Raw genomic sequence first — 11,264 nt, 5'->3', positions numbered from 1 at the left:
TTCGAAGCAGATGTCTGTTGATTGCATTTGTTGCGGAAACTCGTTTGACTGCAGAGACATTCAAAAAGAGTGAATATCATGATACAAATTGAAGTTTAGTTGCTAATTAGCTTTAAATGGGCCACTTAATTGGTCTCGAATGCAATGAGAAAAACATCCATATGTCACTTTGTCTTCATTACCACAGTGGAAAGTGCTCATTTGATTTATAGTAATGAAGTTAAATAGCAGATATTTATTTCTTGGCTAAAAACATTTACTGAAGCATTTAACAAGATAAACTGAGGAAACAGAAATACAGAAATGAAATGTTGGCATGTTGAGCACACGGCTCGTTTATGAGACTCTATATTCTCATTAAGCAATTAAAAACTGGATAGAGTATACAGAATGTTTAGAATATGCCAAAAACTTAATGCAAGAACATAAAACGGGTAACGTTTTACAACAGTGGTTCTCAATATTTTTGGGTCATGCCCCCATTTGAAATCAAAAAAATTAGCGACTCCCTCAGAAGATTCTGGGGGAAAAGTCCCCCCCTTAGACCCGGCCATGATTCAGCAATGATTCACTCAATTCTACTAAAAGTAGATTCGAAAACCTCACTGGGAGATGTTCCAGAGGAAATAGTTCTTGTCAGGGAACAGCATTGTGGGATCACAGGCTGGCCCTCTTTAAGATATCACCTGGGGGATTCTGGCCATATGTTTAAGCTTTGTCTTGTCCTACAAAGTTAGTCTGCCCTTCATCACGCTTCATCAAAAAGGAGCTTGGCTGTGACATGGAGAATATGGGCTACCAGTGAGAGAGGGGTTATCAGTGAGGAGAACGCTCCTGGCTGCTGTTAAAGGGGGCCAACTGCTGAACTGATTATGGCATAATTAAGGCAGTAAAGCTGCAAGATTATCCACCTGGTTATGGGCTCAAGTCTCTTCACTAATAGGGCAAATGAGGAGCTCCAGCTTGCAGGATCTGGCCTGATGCACAGCCGAATAGTGCAGTTTACTGAGATCTGTTAAAAGCATTAAGTGAAGACAAGAGCAGTAATTTGTAATGTTTAAAGGCAGGGAAATTAAATCATAGCATTGGGAAATGAGCACTGATAATGCAAAAATGCTCTTTTAGAGGTTACCTGTTTGCAAGCTGTGTACTTTTGCAGGCTACACCCCTCCCCTCCACAAGTCTCCTGGTGGACTACTTTCATTCTCCTTTAAGTGGGTAAATTGGAAATAATTGCCTCAACCGTAAACAGAATTTGATTAAAGGACAAAAGATACCTGTGAGAGCATATGAGAGGGAATAAAATTGGATTTGCATAACTGCTAAGTGTGGCAGGAGCCACAAGCCCACATTCTCATTTACCCTCACTGGCAGGTGCTCTCAGAATCAAGAACATTTCACATCCATAGGACTGGTTGACAGTTTCACTAACTTTTGAACACATTTCATTACATTTTTTTTTACAGCACTTAACCCACATATTTTGTTGAGATCAAGGGCATAGATTAAAATGGGTTGACACTACATTGTTTCACAAAACATAAAAAAAAATTAAATTATATATATATATATATATATAAACCTGGTCCCCTTCAGCTGGTACACCAATTCAATGACATTTACAGTTATTTATTAATTAGTTATATATTTTAGTTTATTTAGTTTAGTTTAGTTTAGTTTACTTATTTTGTTTTCTCAGGTCAAGCATTAATTCAAGGCATAATAAGTGTGCAAAAAGCAAAACAAAGTGAGTAAATAACAATTAAAATAGTTTAAAAAGAGTGTGATTTGATGTTTTCAATGTTAAAAAAAAAAAAGTGTAATTTGAAATTACAAGTTGTAGAGAAGATCTTCCAAGGTCAAAGTTCAAATGTGCATATAATGATTTTCCCAACATGTTAAAAACGTTATTACTGTAATTTACATTTTAACTGTAAAATATTTTAGATAAATATGTCAATGGTCTTGATTGACAGATTTAATGGTATGATTTATTGATTCAGTGGTGTATGTTTTGTGATGCTATTGTCACCATCTTAAAACTTGTATCTTTTAAAATAGTGTGTCACCGGTGTTACTGGTGTGTGTGTGTGTGTGTGTGTGTGTGTGTGTGTGTGTGTGTGTGTGTGTGTGTGTGTGAGCATGTATTTATCACTTTGTGGGGACCAAATGTCCCCATAAGGATAGTAAAACCCGAAATGTTTGACCTTGTGGGGACATTTTGTCGGTCCCCATGAGGAAAACAGCTTATAAATCATACTAAATTATGTTTTTTGAAAATGTAAAAATGCAGAAAGTTTTCTGTGAGGGTTAGGTTTAGGGGTAGGGTTAGGTTTAGGGGATAGAATATAAAGTTTGTACAGTATAAAAACCATTATGTCTATGGAAAGTCCCCATAAAACATGGAAACACAACGTGTGTGTGTGTGTGTGTGTGTGTGTGTGTGTGTGTGTGTGTGTGTGTGTGTGTGTGTGTGTGTGTGTGTGTGTGTGTGTGTGTGTGTGTGTGTGTGTGTGTGTGTGTGTGTGTGTGTGTGTGTGTGTGTGTGTGTTTGTGTCCAGTATGGTTGGTAATGTTGCTTCTGTTCTGGTCAATCTGTACAATTTATAAAACACAGCTCTTTCAGACCATAACAGAAAATGGAGGTTACAATATGTACATATTGTTATGCTGATTTTACATTAAAAAATGTATCTCTATGCAGTCTTTGGGCTGTGCACTGTAGCGTGATCTTTTAAAAACAATAGCAGGACCAATACCTTTAACTATAGTTTAATGTAATTGCATAACTAATTAAAACTAACCTTTAGCTTCATCCACTTTTCCACTATTTGTCCATTGTTGCATTTAAGCAATCAGGTAACTTATGGAAGAGGTTACAATTACAGCAACAATTCTTATCATGTCCTGTAATGTTATCTTGACTTAAAAATGTAAAACAAATTATATGATCAAACCCTGCAATCTAAGATTATATTTTTCCCTTTCCTCTGAAGGGTAAACTTACTATCAAGCTGCTAAAACAGGGAAATCCTTACTGCACACTGTAAACAATTTACAAGTTTTAATTTACATAAATGCAGCATTGTCAAATAAGCACATTTTCTTTTTTAGTAACCAAGTCTGAAAACTACATCTTTGATGGGAAGAGATTTTTTTAGAAAAACAATAAAGTATTCATATTATTACAACAAATTTAATATTCAAATAGATATGCAAAACAAGAAATATTAATTTTATTTTATTTCAATTATGTACATTTGTAACACATTTCTCAAAAATATAGTAATATACAAATATGGAGGCTGCCCAGGTAGTTTGATTCCACAATAAGTAGTCAACATAAATAGGTTTTGAAAGTGTTTTGAAAAGTAGAAGGACAAAACTAAGGCACCAGCATTGCATTATTTTGAAAGCTTGCATATTTCCACTTTAATAAATTTTCCAAGGACAAAACACATTTGCTAGAATTCATAAGTTATTTCAAAAGACATAAGAGTGGGACCATCCTCTTATATATATATAAAAGGAGTTTTGTCTAGTGGGCGCTTGGAAATGGGGATCATTCCATGGTAGAGGGGGCCATCTGCTGGTTAACTTAATAAACAGATTTTGACTTAGTGTTTTCTGTTGATAATTATGTTTTTAAGTTTGCTTTATTTCGTTTTTGGAAGATTTTTCTCAATATGTAGATGGATTCTCTGGCATGCATATTATAAAAACATGTAAAAAGTAAAGTACTTGTTTTTTGTCGTATGATGGTTTGAAAGCAACTTTGTAACTATAATGTGTAGACTGCTAGTCTGAGAAAGATTCATAGCTCTCCGCTGTATATGAGTGTGGAGGATGCATCTCGGCTTAGATTAATTTGTGTGTATGTGGTAAATGTGTGTGTCCAAGCTTTTGTTACTCTCCACCTACATTTGCGAACTAAAACAAAGAGTAAACTTAGTGCAAAGTGATGAATAGGTTTGCTGGCACAATCACTCGTGCAATGAAGGTGCCAGAGCCGGGTGCAGAAATGTTCAAAGTCATTGTTCCCCAGGAGACAGGTCAGCGTATTGGTCAAAGCCTTATGCGACTGTGCTGTACTTTATCCTCATGTGCACCCGAGCACCTCCACCCAGAGCCAAAGCACTGAGAATTCTCACATTTATTTAGAGTAAAATCTCCCTCCCAACTGCGACGTCCAAACGCCTCATCAATGTTAGCAACGCGCCCTCTGATGTTTCCCTGCATAAATATTATTTTTGGTGTGACTTTGCAGAAAATAACATATGTAAAAAGTTATTCTTAATGTGATAAATCAGTAGAAGGGTAAAGTATCAGAACACACACACCATGCAGCCATGCATATCTGTTTTACTTGGTTATTTAGTGATAGGCTACATGATTGGGTAAAAGCTCATTTTTGTGTTTAGCTGTGTATGTGACATAATGAGAGCAGTAGACCAATCGTTACAATAAAAAGCATATTTCTACACGATCTTACCCTTAAAATTACCGTTTAGTGGTAAGACTCCGTCATTTTTAATAATATGTTTTACTTCACCCCTTAAAAGTTTGTTTGTTTGTCATATAATTAATAAAGGACAACTTGACTATTTTGTTATTTAATTTAGCTTCAGGGGGGTTGTAAAACCAGTGACAAACTATTTTAAAAGATACAAGTTTTAAGATGGTGACAATAGCATCACAAAACACACACCACTGATCAGACTAAAATCAATAAATCATACCATTAAATCTTTCACATGAAGACCATTGACATATTTATCTAAAATATTTTACAGTTAAAATGTAAATTAATAACTTTTTCAACATGTTGGGAAAATCACTATATGCACATTTGAACTTTGACCTTGGAAGATCTTCTCCACAACTTTTTGTCATTTCAAAATACAAGTTTTATTTCTTTTTAACATTGAAAACATCAAATCAAGTGACACACACTCTTTTTAATCTATTATAATTGTTATTTACTCGTTTTGTTTTGCTTTTGCACACTTATTATGCCTTGAATTAATGCTTGACCTGAGAAAACAAAATGAGTAAACTAAACTAAATAAACTAAAATAAACCGATAATAAAAATAAACAGTAATAGCTAGTTGATTGTAGATATTAAGTTTTTCAGTTGAATTGCAGGTACAATTGCAGACATCAATTTAAAAGACACATAATATTGTTTTTCCGACTGTCATGGAAAATAAATGCATAGACATCTGACAAATTTAACATCACTTAAACAACATTTGGTATTGTAACAATTCTCTTGTAAAAGTTCAGATTTCTTTGCCGAGTAGTTCCAGTCTTTAGTGTACTCATCTTTATACATTTTGTGTGACTCTTCTAAAACTTGGATGTGAGGAACAAAGAGAAGTTGTGCGTGTGCGCTTATGCGAAATTGTCAAAGACATGCCGAGTGCCCTGAGAATCCCCATGCAAGGCACACCTTATTAAACACTGCCTGATAGGGTCAATAGCCCGCTCTCCCAACACCACCCTAGAACAATTTCAATTTTAATAGCTTTTACTATGTATTTCACAGGCAAGCCCCGATTGAAATAGAGCCATCAAAAAGGCCCGCCGACGGATTCAAGCCCCGGAGCTTGGCGTAATTATCCCAGCGGACGCGCGCCTGTGTAAGGTAGTTCAACCTCGTTCATCATCTCCAGCAGACCCCGGACTCTGCCTGCTAATTTCATCCCCAGGATTAGCTTTGCTCACTTGTCTATCTTGTTATATTTCTTGAGGGTGAAATATCGCCTACCACTTTTAATAAGGCTGAGCGGGGCCACGCACCGTTGCCTGCGCGCGGCGTAGGCGCGAAAAAGGGGAAGAAGGGGAGCAAAACTTTGCCGTGCGCTCTTCTGGGGAGTGACCGGAGAGAAAGAGTGAAGGTGAAAGCGTATGCTTGCGATACCTGCAGGGCAATGCAAGCTGTTTTCTCTCTGAATAGAAAAGAAAAGACGTGTGTAGGAGCTCTGGGCCGTGCGTGCTGATACACCTCCAGAGAATGCCCGAAATTAGCAGACGCTCGCGAGGCGGAGAACGAGCGTGACATCTTATTAAACTTGTGGATCAAATCCGCGTATCTTCAGATCATTTGGCATCCGTTTGTCACCTTCACCCTCCACCCCTCGCGCCCTGTGCTTAATTACGATGTATTGTGTTTAAAGGGGCAATCAAAGCCATCACACCAATGGCGTGTTGGACTTTAATTACCCATTGACAATAAGGGCTGAATGCTGTGTATTAGTTCTAATAGCTTATACGCCTCATTCTCACAGTGCGCCAATTTACTTCATGTCTCACTTTTAGTGCACAGACAGTACATATGGTAACACTTTATAATAACTCATAACTTTCATGCATTAGTCATTAACAAACAGTGTTAGATGCGATGGTTAACATACATTCAAATTTGGAAACATTATAGCAAAACATTTGCAATTGCTCTATTAAAGGGATAGTTCACCCAAAAATGAAAATTCTTTAACCATTTACTCACCGTCATATCACACCAGATGTGTATGACATTCTTTCTTCTACTGAACACAAACAAATATTTTTAGAAGAATACCTTAGCTCTGTAGGTCCATACAATGCATATTAATGGTGGCCAGAACTTTGAAGGTACAAAAAGCAGATAAAATTAATCCATGTGACCCCAGTGGATAAATCTATGTCTTTGGACACAATATGATATGTGTGGGTGAGAAACAGATCAATATTTAAGCCCTTTTTTACTATAAATTCTCATCCCTGCCCAGTAGGTGGTGATATGCACAAAGAATGTGAATCTGAAAGTGAAAGTAGTGATTTTTGAAAAATAAAAATAAAAAAAGGACTTCAGTATTGATTTGTTTATCATCCACACCTACCGTATCACATCTGAAGATATAGATTTTACCACTGTAAACATATGGGTTACTATTATGCTGTATTTATATACTTTTTTGGACTTTCAAAGCTCTGGCCGCCATTCACTTGCATTGTGTGGACATTGCTGAAATACTCTTCTGTAAATCTTTTTGTTTGTGTTCAGCAGAAGAAAGAAAGTCATACACATCTGGGATGGCATGAGGGTGAGTAAATGAGAGAATTGTAATTTTTTTGTGAACTATCCTTTTACAATTATTATAAAGTGTTACCTTACTGATTATACTTGTTTGTTGTGACAATGATCAGTTATTTCAATAACAACTTATTATTTGGGCCAAAAAACTTACCTAGTTTATCTTTAAAATAGGTGTCTTATGTGCCTGACAGTCCTGACCAAAAGCTTGAGGGGGAAAAAATAAACCTAATTACATTCCAATCACATTGACATGAAGTATTTCAAAGCACTGCTAGCTATTATTCTGTTTCTTCTCACCTTGAAATATTCAGACCTCACATATCACTCATTCATCGAGCAGAAAAATTGAAAAGAGAGACTGCAAAATATAATTAACCTTGTTACAACCAGGTCAAACAACCAATTGTTATTTGTTTCAAATGACAGCGCTTTGAGGCAATATTTTCCCTGGGAGACTTGTGCTATACCATGTAAATTGAGATAAAAATGAAAACAAGAAAACTGAATTAATACTTCTGTACTGTATCAAATAAAAAGCTTCTTGGCACCTGCGAGATACCCTTAAGCAGTTTAGAGGTAAATCGCTATTGAGCCAGATCCTTTTAGCGACTGGAGCTTATTGCTTCAGACTTTCATCACAGAAGCAGGCTAACATTTCATACTTCATCATCCACCCATGGCCTCACAGGAGCCACTGAGTGCACCATACACACTGCTTATGGATACAATATCTCAATGTTAAAATTAAGGCATTATTTACTGTTTTTAACAGTAATGATGTTCAGATATGTAGATACAGTGACAGAATTATGAATACAGTTTTCAGACTATACATTTTATATCCTGAAAATGCTGTAACCTTCCAAATTCCATGTTTTGTACTGTGAGAACTTATCACAAATCCAGTTTAAGTTGTATGTCCCAAATTTTGGTAACAGTGCAATGCAAACTTCATAAAATCAATAGCAAAAATAACAGATCATATATTTAGTTTTAGACAAACAAAACACTTCTTAAAAGTCTTTTTAAGAGTTTCAAGTCTTAATTTGTACCCTATCCAATTGCCATCTTGGTTGCTCTTTTTCATTTTTTGATATGCATATACTGTATAATAAAACTACTAATAAAACTGTATATATATGAATATGTTGTTTATATACCAAAATCAATGGCATAGATTTGGGGGGGGTGGGAGGGTTACAGTGTGAAGAATTTATAAATATTGGGTTTGTGTGTGTGTGTGTGTGTGTGTGTGTGTGTGTGTGGTGGGGGGGTGTACTTGCTTGTCCTTGACCACAATTAACAATTGTAATCTGACAAGAGCAGAGCTGTATACGTGCACTGATGTATTGTGTTGCTTAATTGACTATTTAAAATCAAGTTATTGCAAAGTCATGAAAACTAATAACGTATAATCACAATATACCCATGATTAGATTTTGTAAAATGTTTTTGCTCATTTGTCAATGTTATTGTTTTACATAAATGATCATAAGCAAGTATGAATTAAAGAAAAATTGGTAGGTGCATGATTACTCAGTGTTATTGACCTGTTTCTCTGATGGTACAGACCTGGACTGGCCTATGTGGTTCCTACTTACAGTAATTAAGACTCAGCTGTCATATTGAGTGAATTGCCTGTCCATTAATATGTACAGCCTAATACTGAAACTCATTTTAGCCAGAGAAGCCACAGCACTCAAATTATGTGTCAGATAATTAAAAGAATTGTAATGAATGGTCAGCAAGATATGAGCCATTAGTCATAGATGATTTTGTATTTATTTTCCATTATTCAAGGCTTGCATGTGTTTTTCATGCAAATAAGGCCAGGTCACTTTTTAAATGAACTGTGAATGGCATCCTAATGAGCAACTTGTTAATAATGCATTTTTTGTATTTATCATGCATCTACTCAACAACATATAGAATTAGCGTTAAAGGGAATTTTTAAAAGATGTTGTTTACATAATTTTATAATTGCTCTAATTTAAATAGATGCATTTTAATAGTAATAATGCCAAGACTTTTATGTTTACTCTTTATTATTTAACTTATTCTCACTCAATTAACTTTCAAGGAAAAATGTAAATGAGGTAACCACATATGACACTCTTGTTGATACATAAATTCTGACATATGATGTCATCATCATATATTCTTTAGATTATACATATGCAATCCATCTTATAGAGTTTATTTACATAATTGCCATTAGATCAGTTAACTAGTGTAGAGAGCCCCTCATGCTCTGTGCTATCCTGTACAATGTGCCGTACTTTCCCTCTCACATAACGATGGTCATTAATTGATTCACATAATTTTCTGCCCTGCCACCCACAGAAGGCCACTTGCAACTTCAGGAGTGCCGGATAATGGGCGATGATGATATTTCTATCCAAAAATGCCAGGGGCAAACTTTGATCATTTTTTCTTCTGAAGGTTAAACTTAGATAACCTGCCTTTGGCATTTAATCAGCTACTTGTTAAATACTCTTTTTGGTAATAAAATAATTTTGAATTTTATTGCTTCTCAAATAAGGCTCTTTTTAAATTGATTTAATGACTTTGTTAAGGCTTTGCTGAACGCATTCCTGGTTAGAGTAGTGTGTAAAAGCCTAATGATAATGATATGTTTTACAGCTTGCAATATTACAATGGTATTCATTAAAATGACTTTGGTAATCACTGTGTGTAAATTAGAAATACCTAGCTGTCTAGTCAGCAGACATTTTAAAGGATAGTAACCCTTTACAGTTTTCAGGAGTATAAAAGGCTCTGTTTTCTAAATATGGAATAGAAATATAATAGTGTTTAATGTGCTTTAATTGGAGATATGATTTAGGGAGTCAGCAACATTATTTGGTCACACTTTATATTAGGTGGCCTTAACTACTATGTACTTACATTAAATACATATAAGACTATGTATTTACTGTGTAACTACATGTTGTTCTGCAAAGTGCCTACATTTGCTCTCTCTGAGGTTGAGGTATGGGTAGGTTTAGGAAAAGAGTAGGGGTTAGAGTTAGTTTTTGGGGTAAGAGTTGGGGGTAAAGTTAACAGTGTAAATACAAATCTATTTGAATGCAAGTACTTTAAATGTAATTATAATGCAACAATATGTATGTACATAATAGCTACATTGTATCAATTGGTTAAGTACATAGTAGTTAAGGCCACCTAATATAATGTGGGTCCCATTATTTAGTTATTTAATTTTATTTAGGTATATGTCATTTCAGAAATCTATTATATAATAATAATACATCTGAATAAGAAAATAAATAATACATTTGAAATAAGTTGAATTTCCTTTCTGAAAACTTGATTGTCTGGCCTGCCCTTCAGAGTCCAGATATGGTTGTGCTTCCTGTCCAATGACACCCATATAAATGGCCATATTATGTCCTATTGGGGTGGGCGAACCTGTACGGCCTGGTCCAATGAATCACTAGCAAGCCCTCCTCTACTGGCCTTGCTCCAGTTCTTGTTTTCTCATTAGGGCATGGCGCCTGTTAATGCCAACGCAACAATAACTCACCTGGATTAAAAGCCTAAATCTGCAGATGAGTGGCAGCATGACCAGCTAATGAGAAGCATTTGGGTAAATTGTTGACAGTGCTCTTCACATCAAAGGAGGGGCTACATTTAATTTACCAATACCATGACAACAGTGGAATGAGCAAAGTCAAGCAGATGAAGATGAATACACCGGTTGAGTCCCCGGGAACTTCTGCATTAGTGCATGACAACCTAAAATGCTTTTGTCACCAATGAGTGTCAGATTCGCCTGTGGGCACTTAGTGGGGGAATAAGAAGCCGTCAGGATGACAAATTGCCAAAGAGGGGGACTTGTGGGAAAAATGAGAAATGAACATTTGGTGGCGGCAGCACCACAAGGGTGACAGTTATGTGATATGCTCATGTCAATGTAATAATTCTGTCACTTGACAAGTTGGAAAGAGGGAACATATCAGAGAAGTCATTAACTTCATACATGCCTCAGTGTTCTATGAATGGTTTAATAGATCAGCTCACTTGAGATTTTAAAAACAACAAATTTTTTAGGTATGTTTACGTTGTTATGTATTGCAAGAAACACAGCACAAATTGTGTCTTTGAAATGCATTGCTCAGTAATTCCACAGGAATGTGTTTGCCAGACAGCTAATTCAGCTT

Source organism: Xyrauchen texanus, chromosome 16 (assembly GCF_025860055.1).
Source record: "Xyrauchen texanus isolate HMW12.3.18 chromosome 16, RBS_HiC_50CHRs, whole genome shotgun sequence".
NCBI classification, from domain to species: Eukaryota; Metazoa; Chordata; class Actinopteri; order Cypriniformes; family Catostomidae; genus Xyrauchen; species Xyrauchen texanus.
The sequence above is the reverse complement of the archived record's forward strand: the minus strand, read 5'-3'. Positions refer to the sequence as shown.